The sequence below is a fragment of the Rhyacophila brunnea genome, unplaced genomic scaffold (genome assembly GCF_057557595.1).
Source record: "Rhyacophila brunnea isolate RB1 unplaced genomic scaffold, BYU_Rbru_1.0 scaffold_8, whole genome shotgun sequence".
In the NCBI taxonomy this organism is placed as follows: domain Eukaryota; kingdom Metazoa; phylum Arthropoda; class Insecta; order Trichoptera; family Rhyacophilidae; genus Rhyacophila; species Rhyacophila brunnea.
This window is the reverse complement of record NW_028233350.1, coordinates 39422505-39443580: the sequence shown is the minus strand read 5'-3', so window position 1 is coordinate 39443580 and position 21076 is coordinate 39422505. Positions and strand designations below refer to the sequence as shown.

General features: G+C 34.5%; 1 long non-coding RNA gene across 1 annotated transcript; it reads left to right on the top strand.

Moving 5' to 3' along the window:
• Nucleotides 1-4085: 4085 nt before the first annotated feature.
• LOC147064212 (uncharacterized) lies at nt 4086-6425 on the top strand. The gene is made up of 2 exons (XR_015071985.1): nt 4086-4264; nt 4579-6425. It is a non-coding gene; the product is annotated as an uncharacterized LOC147064212 (long non-coding RNA).
• Nucleotides 6426-21076: the final 14651 nt, after the last annotated feature.

The following is a 21076-nucleotide window of genomic DNA, read 5'->3' as shown; positions in this document are numbered from 1 at the left end:
GCCGAGACCAGACCGATGTATGCTTGCTTGCGCGACTACTAGGCGACCAGGTATGGCATGGTCCATATAACTGCATACATCGGTCTGCAGCCCTATGTTCTAACTAGTGATATGAAGTCACCCGATGACATGACGTTATTGTGACGTCAGCCAATACACGCTCGAGGCAAGCCGCCCAACGCACACGGCTCACCATAGATATTATTATGCTGAAACAACTATTTGTGTATGGGGACAATGGATAACGCCAGTATTTTAGTAGCGTTAATTTATCGAATGCTATTATCACTCCGGTAGTACGTCACAATGATGTCATATGACGTCATGTCGACCGGGCGACTTCAACTCGCAAGTTGTAACATAAGGCCCCTGCACCGCGATTTCCTAACTATCGACTCGTGTGTCACCAGACGACATGACGTAATTGTGACGTCAGCCAATACACGCTCGAGGCATGCCGCCCAGCGCACAGTGCTCACCGTAGATATTATTATGATGAAACACCTATATGTGTATGGTGACAATGAATAACGCCGCTGTCTGACCAGCGTTATTTTCTCGAGTGCTACGAGTATTATCACTCCGGTAGTACGTCACAATGATGTCATATGACGTCATGTCGACCGGGAAGCTTGCACTCGCAAGTTCTAACATAGGGCCGGCCCTGGTCTCGAGACCAGAGTCGCCCGGTGTGGCTCGGCTCTTAGGGTAAATATAATATTACGAATAACATCATGTTCTTGTTAACTCACCCGACAATAAATGAGTAGTAATTTTCCAAGACTGAAAACATATTATTGCTTTCATAATAAATAATAATAACTATAATAATAACTACCTACCTTCTTACTTATTATTAAAACAACAAAGCTAATCGTACAACGTTTTCCCAAAACAACATTGTATATAAAATTCGGTGTTTGCCAAACTTTTTTACCTGACTGCACACTAAATACAAATCCCGAAAAACATATAAGTATATTTAATAATTAAAATCTTCTTGTTTATCAATAGGTAATATAGATCGCCGGATCACCCTCACCAACGGGTGCTGGTATCCAAAGGCTTCTAAAGAACAAGGCACTCTCACAAGAAAACAAAAGCAACCTCATATGATAATAAAATGATTTTCCCGACTCGTTTTCTTCTGGGTATGCTATCAATGCAATCCCTGTCCACCCGAAAAGTGATTGCTCTTTTAAAGCGTTTCTTTTTACTTCTTCGTGGGTTCATTTACAATCCATGTATACTGCCAAATATTAATTTTCATGTTCCCGCCAATATCACTCGTAACTCTACGGTCTTCAAGATAACTCGTCGCAGGACAGATGTTATGTTTCATGATGCTGTGTATCGTGCGATTAACTCATTTGATGGCACCGTAAAGGTTGATTTATTTTTTATTAACTATATAATGTTTGTGGACGTGTTAAATAGGTTAAATTTATAATTGTATTATGTATTATCATGTTTCTTTAATATTTACATAAACACATGCTGTCTTTTCTACTTTCTTGTTATATTAGTTGTTATTTGTAATTGATATTTTTATAATTTTGTATTTATTATGTATTATGGCGCATTGGGCAATCGTTGTAATGCCGTAATACTCTTTTTCTAAAAAAAAAAATATATATATATGTAACTCTCCTGCGCCCAGTATTAACGTATGTATCAGAAATCTTGGCACTCAGCAAACAGGATGAGAGAAATATGAGGATGAGATGAGAGTTTTGAGAAGAATATTTGGGTTTGTTCAAGAAATTGGCATTTTGAGGTCAAGTTACGGTATAATGAGAAGCTGTACACACTGTATAGTGACAAAAAGATCACGTGACATATAAAAATGCGGATACTGCTCCGGATCGGCCACGTGTATAAAATGCCGGATATTATACGCGACACTCGAAGGCAAGAGAAGACCTCTGGATGGCTGAAATTGACATGGCTGGACTGCGCCACAGGAGATTTAAGAATGCTCGGACAAAGCAACTAGAGAGTGTAGGCGCTGGATCGTCCAGGATGGAGGACGTTTTTGAAGTAGACCAAGACCCGCCAAGGCTTGTAGTGATGCATACAGCATATTTTTATTAGGTAATGAGATTGATTTTGAGAAATAATACATCAAAACGAGCTTTTAAATAGGCAAACAAACAGTCCTATCTACCGCCTGTAGTCGTTCCCATTTTTTTAGCGCTGAGAAGCCTTATTCGCAAAGATGCGACGATTCAAATAGCAACAGAGGCTTAATGGTTGTGGTCGCTAAAAATTATATTGACTCTAATCCGCAATCTAAAAGGCTGTCAAATCTAACGCAGAAAATGAGGCGTTGTGCTCTGGATCGTTTTTAAAGTGTATTGAATTGTCTTCCTTTGATAATGTCAGATGTGTATCGTGGTAATTTGTGAGAGATTGATGAGGAATTTATTTGATGGAAAATACTTAGAAAATTGTGTAGAGATGTATCCTGCTGTATCCTACTGTAGCTTGCACTTCTAAGAGAATGTTTAATTTGTTTGAGAAAGCTTATACGCCTGGGAAATCAAACAAGCTGTGAGTTTTTAACTTTTATAGTCCTCAGGTCTAACTTATTGGTGAAAGATTTCAATTTACCTGTGATTCTAATCCTCGTGAAGAAATTCAAATCTCTCCCTTAAAGACTCTCTTAAATGAATTCAGTGTAATACGCATTACAGAGAGATTCACAGACTTCTTTTATGGCACACCTGGAACCTCGCAGCACACAGTTTGGCAAGAACTTGTATTTGTGAATGTCTTTATGCTTCTCATGTAAGACAGCGTAATAGAGTTGCTCCGAATGTATGTATGTCTATTATAAATACATCATCATGCTATGTGGTTTGTTATTCCAATACAGAATTCCGTTTTGTCTTATTTCGCCTATTATAAAGACAGTTATCAAACGAAACAGCTGATATTATATTTGCGTTTCTAACCATTTAGTTTAATCGATCACGTAGCTATTACAAGCATTGTCAAAATATGTCAATTATTTTATTATTGTATTGCTCGGTTGACCGCAGAATTCGCCTTAGGCCAACATCCGAAAACAATCATATGATTTAATGTATATATTATTTAACATTCTCTTGAGTTAATAACCTGCCATATTTCAATGTGGTATTTATTGTATGACAATAATGTCGACATCTATCAATGGCGATAACTTAAGGCTATACCTCAGCTGAGGCATAGTCTACAACGATCGTAACCATGCGACGCGCGGATTATGCTAATGACGCGTGCCGAACGGAACATAATTTGTCATAAAAAATCAAAATGCGTCCATTTAGTGTTATGTTTGTTCTTATATTAGTAATAATAATAATATATTCATTGACATGTTTTCTTTTTCGAGTACAGACATAACGTTTTTTGGTCATCTTTACACGATATAAGAATATATTCTTACGACGCCATCGCAAAAAAAAACGCCGTGCTCTCACCTCGGATGCCGCTCGACGATTGGCGACTAATGCGAAATTTCGTCCCACCTACTGTTGAAAATTATTTGCCGTTTCACTTATGTGTATGCTCTTAAAAAAACCTTCTCTATCATATGAACCACTATATTATACATGTCATAGCTTAAAATAAACCTGGTCGCGCATTGAAAATCGTCTCAATTTAATTCAATTTCAATTTATTTATTTTTAACATATTGTGGACATTGCAAATTATAAGTTTAAGACGTTCACAACATGACATTTAGAAACAAAGAAATATAAAACAGTATTACATAAAAAATAGATAGATCAGTGTAGAGATAGATAGTATATTATTAAACAGTAGAAATATGTAAATGAGTACCTTGGTATCAAAGTGGGACATAAGCCACACTCCACTAAATTCATGTTTTTGTTGATTCTGGTAGTGTTAGTGATGCTCTTTCCAACAATGCCTTCGACAGTATCAAAAACGGTCGTTTTCATGGAGATTTTTGTGTTTAAAGTTCGTGTATAATATCAAAAACGGACACTTGACTTATATGCGCGCGCAGGTAAGGGCCAGCCAATCACTGAGCAGGAATCTTCTCAGACTGTCATGGCTGCCGGGATTTCGGCACTCTGATAACATTATTCTAAAATAGAGGTTCTCTGTCAGTTTTTTTCAAAATAAGTGCATTTATAATAGTTTTCAAGAAAAAGTATAATATTTAATGAACTGAAATGGACTCAAGGAATGCTAGAAAACGTGTAGCTAAGCCCAATGAGTGGAAAAGGGCCAAAGAAAAGACTTTAAAGTAAGTACTATCAGAATACTACTACAAAACTTTTTCGATCACAATGCATCTTTTTTAAATGCGATTTATTGTTAAAATATGATGTGCTCAAGCATAATTTTATGTTTTTATAAGAATAATAATATTTAAATATTAACCTTTGCGCATTTTCACTCGTTATTTACGAGTATTTTTCATTGTTAACGCATTTACACATACGCTATTACCTCCATGTCATTACTATGGTCACGGAAAGGGTGGTTCAAGAACAAAATGTTTTTTCAAACCGTGGTTTCTAAGTTGAATAAAACACTAAAATATATTATTTTTTCCAGATATTCTGCAAAAGGCGTGCCTTCCTTTCCTAAATGCGGCCATCGTCGTGGTCTTCAATGCAGATTATTGACAATGGAAGACATAAGGAAGTTTCACGAATCGTTTTATTCTGCACCAGCTAAAGACAAGCAGGATTCTTTTATTTTGAAATACTGTAGGACTCTCGTACCAAAAAGACGCCGTCAAAAAGTTTTTATAAAACAAAAAATGGCTACATTTCATTACAGCATTATAAACACTGCTGGGAATTGTCTTCCCGTATGCAGGGCCACGTTTTTATCAACATTAAATATAACAAAACATAGAGTTATCGGAGTCTTCCAACGGTTTAAAAAAAATAACATGTTAGTACCCATTGAAACAAGGGGTGGATCAAGAAAGGATAAACTTTTTGAAAACAAGATGAATTCTGTCATCGATTTCACCAAATGTCTCAAGGGAATCGAGTCACATTATAAACGAGACCGAAGTACAAGAATTTACTTAGATTCAGATCTAAGCATTACCAAAATATGGTCAATGTATAATAATAGCGTCACTGATGACTTCAAAGTAAAAATGTCATACTTTCGGATGTTGTTTAATACCCGGTTTAATATGAGTTTTGCAACTCCAAGCACTGATGAATGTAGCACATGTTTGGAATTAAAAGAAAAAGTGAAATTAGAAAAGGATGAAAATGAGAAAAAAGATTTGATATTTAAACTTACTCTACACAAAAAAAAAGCAAACTGTTTTTTCGAATATTTGAAGAAGAAAAACGATGATTGTTTTCTTATGTCCTTCGATTGCCAGAAAAACCTTGTGTTGCCAAAAGTTAGTGACCAGTCCGCCTATTACTCGAGACAATTTTACTGCTTCAATTTAGCAGTCGTATCAGGAACGTCAAAAAATAATTTGTCACCACAAAATGTGTCAATTTATACATGGAATGAAAACCAAGGGAGGAAATCTTCAAATGAAGTAGCATCAATCATTTTCAATGAACTACAATCAAAAGTATTGAACGGATACACAAATGTTCGGTTGGTAGCAGATGGGTGTGCTGGCCAAAATAAAAATTTAACAATAGTAACGATGTGTGCCAAATGGCTTCATAACAATGCTCCTCCATCAATCACTAAGCTAGAGATAATTTTTCCAGTCACTGGACATTCTTTCCTTCCAGCAGATCGGGTATTTGGTCTTATCGAAAGAGACTTAAAGAAAAAGAAAACAATAATACATATTGAAGAATATCATGATGTATTTAAAGCACACGGAACATTGAAAATAATTGGTACAGATTGGAGTCCTCATAATTGGAAAGACGAAGCTAAAATAAACATAAAATCTACAGCACAATTACATTTCAAAATATCTCAATGCAAGAGAATTTTATTCCGCAAAACGAAAAAGAATAATATTGTGGTAAGAGGTGAAATACCTTACAATTGTGACATCGCGAGAGAGAAGCAAATTCTAAAAAAGAATAAAACATACGATGCAGTAAATCCAGCACCGATTCCTATAGGCGTTAAACTGAATGAAAACAAGATAAACGATGTAAATTCTCTACTTTCGAAACATTTTGGACTCGAATGGAAGAATATAGAAACCCTGCATTGGTATAAGAACATAATTGAAACAAATAATAATTTGCCAATCGATGGCCAACAATATACTGAAGATATTCATGCATGTGAATGCTTTGAAGAAGTGAATAATTTAGAAGCTATTGATACACTTGATGGAGATGACGTGGAACTTGCGGGAGTCGAATTATTATCTCCAGAAAATGAATGATTATTAATTTTAAGGCTTTTCATTTATTGTTAAATCCTGTCAATAAAAGAAATTTCAACTATCTTGAAATTTTATTTAAAAAAAATTAAACTTTCTGCGAATTGTTATCTCCAGAAAATGAATAATTATTAATTTTAAGGCATTCCATTTATTGTTAAATCTTCTCAATGAAAGAAATCTGAACTACCTTGAAATTTTATTTAAAAAAATTAAGCTTTCTGCGAATTGTTATCTCCAGAAAATGAATGATTATTAGTTTTAAGGCTTTCCATTTATTGTTAAATCTTTTCAATAAAAGAAATCTGAACTACCTTGAAATTTTATTTAAAAAAATTAAGCTTTCTGCGAATTGTTATCTCCAGAAAATGAATGATTATTAGTTTTAAGGCTTTCCATTTATTGTTAAATCTTTTCAATAAAAGAAATCTGAACTACCTTGAAATTTTATTTTAAAAAAATTTAAATTTTCTGCGAATTGTTACCTATCTCCAGAAAATAAATGATTATTAATTTTAAGGCTTTTCATTTATTGTTAAATTCTGTCAATAAAAGAAATCTGAACTACCTTGCAATTTTATTTAAAAAAATTAAACTTTCTGTCAAAAGCGGACACGTACGGCCGTTTGCGTATCAAACACGGACAAACGCAAAAGTATGTGTCAAAAACGGACGTAAGCAATTTTGAACGATTATATTTGATATTTACAAAATGAATATCTTAGATTTAACTTAATAAATGTGATTCTATACCTCTAAGCATTACTCAAGTATTTTTTTTATATATATTATGTTTCAATATTTATATGAAATGAAAAATCGCCTCTCCTGCAAATTATTGCAGATGGCTCATGTCCCACTTTGATACCAAGGTACTCAAATACAAAAAAATATAAATTAGATAGGTACCTACTAGGAAGTACACCGGATGAGTTAAGCAGACACTACTTGAGGAATGTATAAAACAACGTCCACCTATATTCATCCTCACGTAGGTGGAGTATATCAACACCCGAAGCAATTTCGTTGAACATAGTTATCGCCCTTCCAATTGGCATTGCCAGTGGCAGGTTAGTTCTACACCTTGGGATAATATACAACTGATGGTCTCTATTTCTAAGATAGTTATCAGGGACACACAGTTCAACACTGCCCAGAATGGCAGGGCTTCGCATTGATACCTCGTATAAGTCGAAAAAAATAGTAGCTAAATCTCGACTGCGATATAGTCATAAATCAAAAGCAGGGCACTTTGATGCCATTCTCTTCCATGCGCATAGGTTCATGCGGTGCGGTCATACCGGGACAGTGACGTCACGCGGCTAGCCGAAACGAATTAAAAAGTAGTTTCTGCACGTGCGCCGATTCGACAATTTTGTTATTATAACTGCATGAAATATGATACACGCGATAAGCAGATGTTTTTGTGCGGAAGGACATTAAGTTGTGTGCCTTTTTTGAATGACAAAAAAATCACATCGATAAATCGGACATGTTGCAGTCGTATCGGTTTTCAATGTGCGACCGGGCTTCGATGTTTATTGCAGGTACCTATATATGGATGTGGGATTTTATGTGGGGAAATGCGGGGATTCTGCAATCGCGTTAATCCAGTATCGAAAGAGCAATAACCAAAAGTTGAACCAATCTCAAAATAAGACCGCTGTTGGACTCCATATCAGACAGCCATTACTACACAATTAACATTTTACAAACGAACAGTTTTATTTTTCTGGTACCTATCCCGTAAGTTTGGTTCGTTTACCCATACAATTTTGAATATTGTTTATGACGTTATCAGCGTGTTTGTTTAGATTTTAAAGGGGTCTAATAATGCTTGGATAATCGTGAGATTTATATGCAGTCAGGCAGATGTCAATGTGTGTTTGGACGCAAAGTTGAGCAAGCGACTAACATTCATTTCTCAGGAAAAATATTTGTTAATTCAACCTCCAGTCTGTGGAGGTCCATATGATGTTCTAAGGATCAAATATAGAAGTACGATTTCTTTATAAGTCAAAGTAAACATTAAATGTCTTCGCAGTAGATATTTTAAAAATATGCGCTAAATAATCACTTAGTAAGAAGTCTTTACCACTATAATCTATACATATTAAGGCATACCTTGGACGTAGCTATCATTTATTACGTTGTCTGTATCTATTTGAGCAGGTATATTTTCTCAAAAACCTGCATTAAATATTGTTCTCTAACAATGTACATATATTTTCATTATCTCGCCAAGTAATTACTTTGGTACAGTAAGACAATGACAGCAGTTTGTTGTTATTTTTTCACGTGGTAGAAAGTTTTATAAGTAAGCAATTTCAAGTTATTAATTCTTTTGATTTTTTCTTTCTTGTTTTTTTTTTTGAACTTGCAACCTTTGTAATACAATTTCTATACTTAGGTTCAGAGACGAAAAGCAATTTTCTCCCAAGCTTCTTACGTACTTCTTCAAACTTAGCAATTATATTACCTTCTACATTATTGCAATGGAAAACATAACTAATATTTTCATATATGTATTTATCTTATCTATATAATATACTTATATATATTTTATTATAATAATATATAGGTATAATATGAGGCACCAAGGCCACCCGGTCTTTTATCCATGTCATCTGTAGTACTCACGTTTGTATGCCTATTAACGAAGAGCTCATGGCACTTCGTCGTGGGTCTAACTAAGCCTAAGATTAAAGGAAGAAGAAAGGTAAACAACAAGGAAATAATTACAAGATAAAAAGAATATTTTATATACAACGTTTTTAAATTTTCTGTTGAATCATATAAACTTGACTTGACTAGCTTAAACGATCAAAAAAAATTGTATTTGATAGAAATAATACTGAAATGTCATTTTGACATTCGTAGTATTGATTTCCATAGTAACGCACGTACATATTAATAATTTAGTTGCTAGGATCCCAGACCCCCTAGCAACAAATAATGGTGTCGAAATTACTTTTCATACAAAACAGAATTAACTGAAAATGAATTCAATTCTACTTAAAGATGGCTAAAAGTATTAAAAAATGCATTGGCATCGTGTTCTGATATATTCTAAAAGTTTCAAATGTCTAGCTAGTCGGAAAGTTAGTTAAAAATCGATTGCAAGATTTGTACCGGACAAATAAGAATACGAGCTAAGAAAAACGTTGTAAAATAGGGGTTATACAGTGGTTTCTACTTCGAATTGACAGTATCAGCATTTTTTTTTTTTTGTTATATATAATATGCAGATGGAGAGACAACTAAATGGCCTCTTTTTCATCTCATACTGTAGGAAAAATAGACTTAGGAGGTGGGGATGGCTGGATTGTAATTGTTAAGATCTTTGATCGACTGGTTTGGGACGTCTGCTGTCATGTCGATGTAATATATATATTTTTAGACAGTTTCAAAACGCGGTTGTGGATGGTTTCCACGTTCAAGTCTCTATGAAAAGTGGTATCGCGAACAAACCTTGGGGGGTCTCTACAAGATTTGTTTTGTATAGTTATCTATATACCTAAGTCATGACCCCCATAAGGGGGGCTGACAGGGCTCTAGCTTGGGGCCCCGGGCTTAGGAGGGGCCCGGCGAAGCGAGTCGACCAGATAAGTGAGATAAACACACCACATAAATAATTTGCTTTAATAGTAAAAAAAAAGGCTTGCGGTGCTATTTTCCTTATGCTTATGGTTGTACGATATAATTTTGAATTGTGTATCAATACTCGACAACTCCATAATTGAAATGAATGTATTAAAATATACAAAAAAACACTATATACACATTAATTTTATCGCGCACACCATTTGGAAAACGCTACTGTAGAACGTCACACTGCCTTTATCCTTAGCGATAGGTAGTGGGGCCCGCCAAAGATCCTAGCCTGGGTGCCCGCTTCAGGATGTAGGGGCCATGACCTAAGTATAAGTTTACATTTTCCAAAAAAAACTGCCTGAAATGCGTACAGGTATTCTACGGACTTTCGATTTTTAAAACATTATTTAAAAGTCGACTGCAGATGTACAAAACAAATGAAAACAGTGTTGCTGTCATTCGTATTCCGTAGTGAAAAATACGTATTAATTAAATTATACATGTATATTGTATTATTGTGATGGTTCATTAAAATCATGAGGCACATTTTTAAACTTTGAAAAAGTTTTATTGCAAGATTTTAGAAGAGATTTAGCCCATTTGATGACTTCTTTAATTATGGAAATAATACACCTACCTACATACATTTTCCTTTGGCAGTGGTAAAAAAGACGATAATGTAATTGGGTACCTACCAACTTTGTAGAGGGGTTTTATGCAATATTTTTCTGTTATTTTATATGCGACACGTTCCTAAATTATATATGCTAGCATAAAGTTTCTAATTACTAACATAAAATTAGATATGTTTTTGTACATCCACCTACCTACTTATTGAATAACTTAATACAAAAATGTTTTCATTCATCTCAATTGTTGCCCCTTTACTGAGAATCGTGGAAAACTGTTCCCATTGCAGTCCCCGAATATCCAAATATCTCCCAGCTCTCCCTGAACTCAGTTGAGCAGATTCACCAATGAAATAAAAATAGCGATCTTTATTTGATATGACCAATTTTTTTCTTTCAAACTTTTTTTAATTTATTACCGCAATCAGTAGGTCCTAAGGCATAAAGTCCACCAAGAAAGCGCTCGGTGGCGCTCACTACTGAGTAGGCCCCATCCCACCCGCGCATTACCCTTCACCTGTGTAATAAGGGGCCCAAGAAGCACAAAATAATTACGAGTATTATTATCAGCTTCTCTCATAACAAAGCAATAAAAATATTATATTATTTCCCGGGGCTTGTAATTAATATTCACGATGACATCATTCTTCCAGCGAAATATTGGACACGCAGCAAACTAAACAATGGGTTCACTGTTATTAAATAATGCCTTCTCGCCCGTCTATCGACGACGCTTCCAGGAGCGTGATTTTGCTTGCCGTGTTTAATGAATGGACTACGTTGTATTTTCGTTAATTCGTATCGCTGAGAAGCCAAAAAACGATGAATCATGGGGCAGGCGGGCACAATGCGTCGTCAAATCCAATGTGCGCTGGCGTATTTGATTACGTTGTATTTTCGTTGATTTACGCGCCACTTGTGAAATTTTGCGCGAGAGCCCCACTTGCTGCGTTAAGTGGGTTTTACGCCTAAGGAATCCACAAATGGTCAAGGGTGTGACCATTCAATTTTTAAAACGTTATTTGCAGAATTTATAGTCGCATATTTGACTTTGAAGTCGATTTACTTAAGTTGGTTACCTATGCATTTGAATCATTTTAATCCTCAGGTTGTAGCTCGTAGCACCCCGCCTACACCGTAGTACCGTTTCCCTTCGTAGCACTTCTACGCGTGCTACGGCGCCGCAAGTTTCACTGTCGGCCTAAGTATTGCGTAGAAGTATATACCAACCGAATGGGTCAACTTTGAGAAAATTCATTTTGAGCCCCCGCCTGTTTTTGACGTCGTAACGGCGCTCTTTGCCAAACGTTTATGACGCGTCAGTTTACGAATATTGAACGATGAATTTTACCATAATTTAGTTTCTGGCATTGAAGAAGTCAATACACCAAACCACACCGCCCCGCACGCACCACACCCGCTCCTAATCGGATGTATCACGGGACCCTACGTTCGTTATTTCCTATCTGGGAATGTTTCAGGAGCAGGTACCCAAGTGATGCACTCAGTGTGCTTTGACTGATTTTACAAGAAATAATCAACCAGTATCGCAGCGCCTGTCTAAGTAACGTCGGTTCATTTTACATTAAAATGACATTACAATATTAATTTGTGACAGATTTACAGTAAGGTAACGCAGTAATTAAGTCGAAATGTGATTTTAATCAAAATATTTTATGTTGTAGAACTAAGCCACATCCAAGAATATTGACAGGTGGTACTGCCACCTAAATTATTGTTTTCTAGTTTAATATTATAATCATTTTGTAAAATAGAAATGCTAAATCAATTGAGATTTATGATATTTTATTTATTATTAGTCGTTCAGCTTCCGTATGGCGATCTTCATAACTCGACCTTTTGTTTTAACGTGGGTTTTCGACCATCTCAATCCCCTCTCCCCACCCGCTCCTTTCGGTTTCTATAGAAAAAAATAATTAATTTAAAACACTCCTCGAATTAAAATTTAAACGCCCTTTTATAATCTTAAGCACATATTTCTTGATAAAATAATACGAATTCCACCGCTAGTAAAAATATATATTCCAGCTTCCTTGAACTGTCTTATACATCCTCCACTATCTATTCAGACATCGTGGGTATCGACCCAAAGCCTTTACAAAGTCTAAGCATGAACGATAGTGAGAAAGCATTAATCCCCGCAAAATCCCGTAGAGCGGGCATGACCACTTCAGGTAATTAGGCTGTGATCTACTATCCAGTATCAAAACTGGCAGTGATCTACCACACTCTATCATTGCCGTTCTTCAATCTGAACAAACATATTATTATATCGGGTGTAGGACGATTTGGCACCGGGACAACTGGATGCCACGCAATTCAAAAATAAATAGACGTTACGTACTTATAGGTTATATTATTATATATTATTATTTATGTTTAAATTATTATATTATGATTTAATAATTAGTAGATATAAACTGATTAAAATTCCTCGTCTACGTTCTGTATACGTGTCTATGACAGTGCGGCGTCCAATTGTCCTGGCGTCCAGTTGTCCCATTCCCATTATATCTCATCAGTCAATGATATACTATACGTCTTTCACCATCACACAGAAAATAATTCTCAATTTTTCATTCGTTTTTTTTAGGAACTCATCGTACTCATCGTCAAACTAAATGCTAATTATGCAAAGAGCCTACTGCACGACGGTAAGGGGAAACTGCATCCCGGTTTATAGCTTAGGGATGCGGATATTTTCTTTCTCTCACTTCTGCGGCAGACCGTGAGTTATGCGTACGAATCAAGTCATACGACGAAGTCACGTGGGATTTCTCGTGCTTAATTTTGAACATGGCTCACGTTAACTAGTTACTATAAAACTATACATAATTTGAAAACACTTCTGAGAAATACTTAACTATTAGAAAAAATCTTTTTGAAAAGAAATACAACATCCAGCAGGTTAGAACCTTGACGCAATTAGATAAGATACCTATGGCATAGTGGTCAGTGCACATGGGCGCGATGCTGTAAGTGTCCCAAACAATTGCGACAAAGTTAAATAAAGTTTTTACAATACTATTTGAAGCGCTTTCTAAATAGCGTTGCTTATTGGCAATGGGCTTTTCCGCAATCGGCAATATAATTCTAGTGGTTATATAATTTTACGACGTATTTTCAAATGATGCATGTTCAATAAAAGAATGTTACATTAATAATTCTTGTTAATTATTCGTTGAATAAAAGAAAATAGTTTATTTAATAAAAATAGTTAATGCGTTCCTTAAAAGTCCCTGTGAAATTATATTATTCGATGCGATTGACCAAAATCCTTGATCGACGCGTTGGACCCGCGTGAGATGGAACGCATTTGAATTTACTTGAAGATGTTTACTCAGTCACGAACCCACTAAATCGATGTTTGCTTTTATAGCTTGTTATAGGACTATAGGTGATGAGGCAAATAGTGCATATTATAGTGTGTTACTTAAACATATTTTTTAGTCTGAACAACATAAACTAATATTTATTCTCGATTATTGTTTTAATATACTATTTTGTAAATACTGCTAATAGCAGTACTGTATTGAAGTAACCGGACTGAGAAAAATAAAGACGGTATTTATAATGCTTTATAGTTTATAGCTATGTTGATATAGTAGGTACCTACTCGTTTATGTAGGGTCATGCATAGTATATATATCACGAAACGCCCCAAGGCTGCGAGGGTGTCTGATATAATGTGATGATTTGTGAAAGTAGTAGATATGGTGGGTTGCAGAAAATGTGACATCACCATAACAACTGAATAATATAAAGTCGTTTTTTCTGAAAATAAAATATTCCGTGGGGAATGTCCCCTGAAATTCGTAATTTTTAACAAATTTATTTATTAACTGTGGTAGGGAGGAATTGCATGTAAATTAAGGGTGGTAAAAAAAATTGTGACTATGGGATGAGGACGGGGGTCAAAAATAGCGAAAATCGTGTGACGTATAGGTATATAGTGAACCATGTAGACCTTGATTATCCGGTTTATTATGATTATAATAAAATGGTTTTAAAACAAAGTTTATTGTTAATTCTACGATACCTACTTCCGTTTTTTATATTGAGCGGTTTCGTGCAATGAACCCATTTTCAGAATGACACTATGCAATCGTAGTAATAGAGTTCTACCACTGATTTAATAAATTAAATTAAATCATGATTTAAAATATTTCAAATGAAAAAAAAATGCTGTGAGATCATTTCGGAAATAGGTTTATTATTAATTTTCGACTATCCGATCTTATCATATCCAATTGACAGGATAATTTAAGTTGATTTAATCGTTTTAATATGCACATAATCCTGCCGCATATAGCGGGATAATATTCTATCTCTTTATTATCCTCGTTCTGACTATAAATTGACTATTATTTTATTTCGTTGGATAATAATATTATACTAGATTCATCATATCGGGTCTAGGACGATTTGGCGCCGGTATAACTGGGCGCCACGCAATCGAATGAAATTCGAAAATAAATAGACGTTCGTGAATTATTGGTATTTAATCGTTATTATTTATATTTAAATTATTATATTGTTATTTGATAATTAGTGAGAATTTAAATATGCACACGTAATTAATAATGTTTTAATTGTGCATTGTTTAAGTTCCAGGCATGATAATTGTCAATCCGCAATAATAAAACATTACGTTAAGAGAAAAAAGAATTAAAACTACTAAGTAGTAGATAGAAACTGATTAAAGTTCCTTGTCTACTTTATGTATAAAATGGTAACGAACGTCTATTTATTTCATTCGACAGTGCGGCGCTCAATTGTCTTGGCGCCCAATTGTCACAATCTCATCATATCTTGGCTACGATTTTATAACGCTATAATATTATTATTTAGTGTTACGGACTATTTCGGGGGTCGGCATAGATTTATATCTGAAAGTGCGGTGGAGTCCGTAGTTTCCCAGATCACCGTTATGACGTCCATAGCCAAGATATAATGGTAAGGCTATAGTTTCAAAATTTTCGCTTTAGGTACAACCTGCGTACAGAATGTACACAAGGAACAGCATAAAAGCCGTTGGTCAGATTTCCTCGTATATTATATGAGCCCTAGTCAAGGTAGTAATATAATGTTAGTAAAAATACAAGGGTGTACTTTCATAGTTAAACATAATAATGTAGCAATTCGTAGCGAGCGACGCGATGCTGTGATTTGTGTCGTGGTCTGGCTGGCAATGCCGGCCGGGCGCGCTGGATCGAAGACAACGCTCAGCAGACTTTGCCCAAAAAACCTGTTTGTTATTTTTTTATTATTATTTATTGTAATAATGGCTCACCGATCCGCTTCTGTGAACAAATACTAATGCTCACGTTACTGTAAAAGCTGTAACTTAGATAAACGTAGGTTTGACGCGAATATCCAACGATTTACGCATTGTAAACATTATTATAATCAGCACTAAACCCTGATGTTTATCTTGATGACGTTTAGGAAACGTCTCTAATCTGCTTTGTCTATTACAAGCTACCATTTCTCTTTCTACACAGTCTTGCTACCTTAGTTTACGTTTCCCGGCCCTCTTTTTACAGTAGACCAAACATGCCATCTACAGCTTAAAATTATTACTGACAACTAACTCATTGGAACTCTGTACAAAAATACATTTGTCCAAAACAATGAATATTTTATAAAACAACTGCTTGAAACATTAAATTTGTACATGTCTATTTTGTTAGGCTTTACTGTATTATAATTTATATAAGTAAACTTTTCTGATTGCAATAATATCTTCTCTCTAATCTATTGTTATCGAATTATTATTTAACTCGATGCTGAGTGTCTGGGTCAAAACCAAATGCGGCCTATTCGATGCTTGCATTCTGACGGTGCTGCTTTACGGTAGCGAACCATGGCGTATTATGAAGGCTCAGAGCGGCCGTATACTGAGCTTCAAGAGGTACTGGGTGCGAGGTCCGGTGATCCATATCGTGGTTTTATTTATGTACCTTGTGAATCTTCGTCGCTTCCGAAAAATGTCTACACTGCTGCAGTCACCTATGTCTGTCGCAAGCTCTCTCTACTTCCTTAGCTATAGGGAGGCTGTGTTTCTTTCAACACAGTCCAACCATCCCAGTGTAGGCTTCTCGACTCTCCTTTTTCCTTTCGGTGTATTGTAGAGGGACCCATTGAACGGTTGAGTGACTTATATTCTTATAACATCGCCTGCCCAACGGGGTGGGGTGGGGTGGGGTCATCTGTGATATAATTATTCTTTTCATTCAATAGAATTTTAGTATACTACGTCATCTGGCTTTCAGTCACTGTGTGGTATTTTAATATTTTCATTGAATATTTTCATTGAATATTCTAAGAATCATCACTTCACTGATGTGTAACTTAATGTAATGTTTAAAGAATTCGGGCACTATTTTGTCATTTTACCACGTTTTTCTTAGTTCGTATTCTTGTTTGTCCGGTGGTTGTTTATCCAGTACAAATCTTGCAATCGATTTTTAACTAACTTCCCGACTAGCTAGACATTTGAAACTTTTAGAATATAAAATAAGAACACGATGCTAATGCATTCTTTTAATACTTTTAGCCATCTTTAAGTATAATTTAAGTCATTTTCAGTTAATTCTGTTTTGTATGAAAAGTTATTTCGGAAGAAATCCGTAATCCAATCCACTATTATTGGTTGCTAAGGGGGTGGTCCTGGCAACTAAATTATTAATATATTTATATACATGCGTTACTATGGAAATCAAAATGACATATATTTGTTTATTGCAAAATAGCAAAAAAATGATTTGTTGACAATTGCCTTATTTGTCCTAAATTATTAATACATAGAATTGTCAAGATTATAATATGATTCAACAGAAAATTTAAAAACGTGGTAGGTATATAAAAATTTCTTTTTATCTTGTAATTATTTATTTATAGCGTAACCTAGTAACCGTAATGGGACGGGAAAGGCTACGAAATTTTATCGTGACAATTCGACAAATCCTAGGATTAACCGAGTTTCGGGATTTTACATTAACATACATAATACGACACGAACCGGCCGCGAGATGAAAATATCCATAGACGAGATAATAAATAATAATATTGAAAGTGAATTTGGACGGCTGAATTCTTCCAATTTCCAATTCCTATAGGAAATGATATGCTCGTGTCGTAGAAATCGCTGAGTGTAGGAGAATACTATCAGGCATCGGCGAAGGTGGAAGATTAATAAAAAGGGTTTATTAAGGGGGGACATGCTCGTCGAAGGTCAAAATTGAGTTTTTATTGTATATTCAAACCATGATCCTGGACACTCCTTAAACGTTGTAGATGATCTATTTATATAATTTTGAAGCCTTATTATCCTTTATAGTTATTTTAAACATTTGATGACTGCATGAAGTATTTTTGCTACATAAAATAGTATTCTTTTAAACCTCTCGCTCTAATGTTTTAGAATATAGTCATATTTCGGTACATAACTGTGCAGTGGTGTTAAGATTTTTTACATGTATTAATTTTTAAACGTATTAATAAAACCGTTAGCATAATTTATTACGAGATAATTTTTGTAAAATATTCACGATAAAAAATTATATTGATAATCTCTGTGATCCCAAATTTGACAAGAATTAGGCATTTTATTATTCAAAAAATCGGCAATATTAACACATTTCAAGATGATTCTAAATATATTTATTATAAGCTATGTCTTTGACCATTCAAGTGTGATAAACATCTTATGAATAATGATTGCTTTATAATAATTATTGACCTAAGAATAAGGTAGTGTTTTTTTGAAATACGCCATTTCTTTTGTCATTCCCCAGTGGTTAAGCTACACTACTACATACATGCTACATACTAGCTACATACTTGAATGGTCAAAGACATAGCTTATAATAAATATCTTTAGAATCATCTCCAAATGTGTTAATCTTGCCGATTTTTTGAATAATAAAATGCCTAATTCTTGTCAAATTTGGGATCACAGAGATTATCAAAATAATTTTTTATCGTGAATATTTTACAAAAATTATCTCGTAATAAATTATACTAATGGTTTTATAAATGCGTTTAAAAATTAATACCATATTGCAGTATGGATTTATTATATCCATATCCTCGACTTATAATTTATTATTAGATCGCCATTGAGCCACTTTCCCTGCATTATGAGTATTCGTATGTCTCATTGTCAAAAATATGACCGAAGTGTGCATTTATTCTGCCTTTAATGGTACCTAGGCAAACATTATATAAGTTATCTTGGCGTATTGTGTCGTCTTAAAATCTGTGACGTTATCAAACCAGCTACATCTCAAAACCCTGCAATCTTCTGATGGTCCGTCCCTTTAACGTTCGACAGGGTTATTCTAACATATCACCTAACTCCAAAAACCACAATAAAAATCAATAAATTAATATTTCAGTGGATTAGGTTGATGAAAACGTACGCGATTCATCTGTGTCTCATATAGCACAAAATAATTGTAATTTATTTATTGTATTGGACCAAAACTCATCTTTGCCATACAGCGGTTATAATCGATTCAGAAGTGCCCATGATGAATTAATAAAAAATCAAATTTTAATATATTTTTTGAATTATTTACCAACTCATCATTCACAAAATTTATTTATTTATTGATATATAATTTTACTCGTCAATAATACTTGTATAAATATAGCCTCAAATCTTGATACACAATCTTTACAATGAAAAATAAATATACACTCCAATATAAATAGAGTTTTATGAATATAAATTAACGATGTAGAATGTTAGTCTCCAGAAATTTGAGACCGAAATGAATATAATCATAATTATAAATTATGTGTTGCATCGGCGTGCGCAACTTCGTCACACGCCAAAAATAAACTCTGATCTGTTTTCAAAACGCGCCAAAAGAAGTATAACTTCAAAAATTGAAAAATATGGTGTATCGTATTCAGACACTTAATTATCCCGAGATGTGATCTGTCACGCGTGATGTTTATTTAACACGGCTGCTCATGTGTTGTGTTAATTATTTTAGTGCGAGATAGTAGAGTACAACAATCACTTACCTATTGACAATAATTGAGATGCTGCGATTTTGAAAATTAATACTAACATTGGGACACTAGCTCATCTAGTGTCGTTAAGTACTGCAACATATTTTGTATGCGTCATACTGCAATGGCAATGTCTTACTTGATTTCAAATGCATCCGAATATAATCTCCAATTATTGGACTGCATTACTAATCTATTATTGTATCTAGATAACCGCATTGTATACGGTTTATCCGTGCTATTTTGGACTTAGTTAGAATAGCCCAGCAGCTTTCAAAAATATGTTACGGATCATAGACTATAGATTTACTACATATTTAATTCACCACCTAGGTATTTATAATGGAACTTACTGTCATCGTGGCTTATGAAATTTTAAAGCATGCGCAGAGCTTTGTTTATTAAATATTTTGGCTAGTGGTTCCTGGTTTAGTGACCACATGCAGCATAGTGTGACCGCAAAATGCCGTCCGTCAAATTTAATATTAAACGAAAGCGTGCGCTTAGATCCTCTGTTTATTATCAAATAATAAGCAACTCATATAAACATTATTTCGAGAGCAATTTTTATAGCTGGCCATATCGTTTATTGTATTAATCTGTTATATAAACGAGAATCAACTGTATCTACTCGTTACCAGAGTGCATTTACTATTGGTGAGTTCCAGTAGCGAAGGGTGGAGGTAGACTTTGGAGATCCGACATAAATAGTGCACATTAAACTTTGTCAGACATACTTATTTGTTGTCATATGACTAATAATACAAATTTATTGCAGATTGTGTCGGTTAGTTTTTAAAATTCAATTATACCTTGCCTAAACCAAACCACAATAGATAAAAATATTCTTCTATCTTTAAAATATCGTAAATTATGCCGTTACAACATACATGATTTTAGATATTTTAAAGGTAGGTTCGGTCAGACAGGGTTTATTTGAATTTTTAAAACTCATGAGCACCACCTGCAAATAATTGTATTCTTAGTTCAATGAAAACAAAATAAGTGTGCACTATTTTTGTTGGATCTCCACAGCCTACCTCCACTGTTATGGGCTGGGTTAGGCTGGGTGAAATTAAATTTTATAAACTAACCAACACAATCTGCAATTTGTATTTTTAGTTCAATGAAAACAAATATATATCACTAACAATGTTTACTGTGTACCTACTATTTATGTCGAATTATCACAGCTTACGTCCATCTTTTCCCACTGATGAGTGCACATAGTTACAGAAGATGTCGAAAGGCGAAACCCGTGTTTCGGCAATTTTTCGCAATTAGAAATTTAATTCAAATTTCATCAAGTACCTACATTCGGTCGATAGATAGATTTTATGATTATCTTTATATTTTCGACTTTGGAATGGAAAAAGGGCGTAATCCACATAGAGGCACATAAACGTTTTTGCCATGGTTTTCCTTCAATGTAAAAATACAAAAT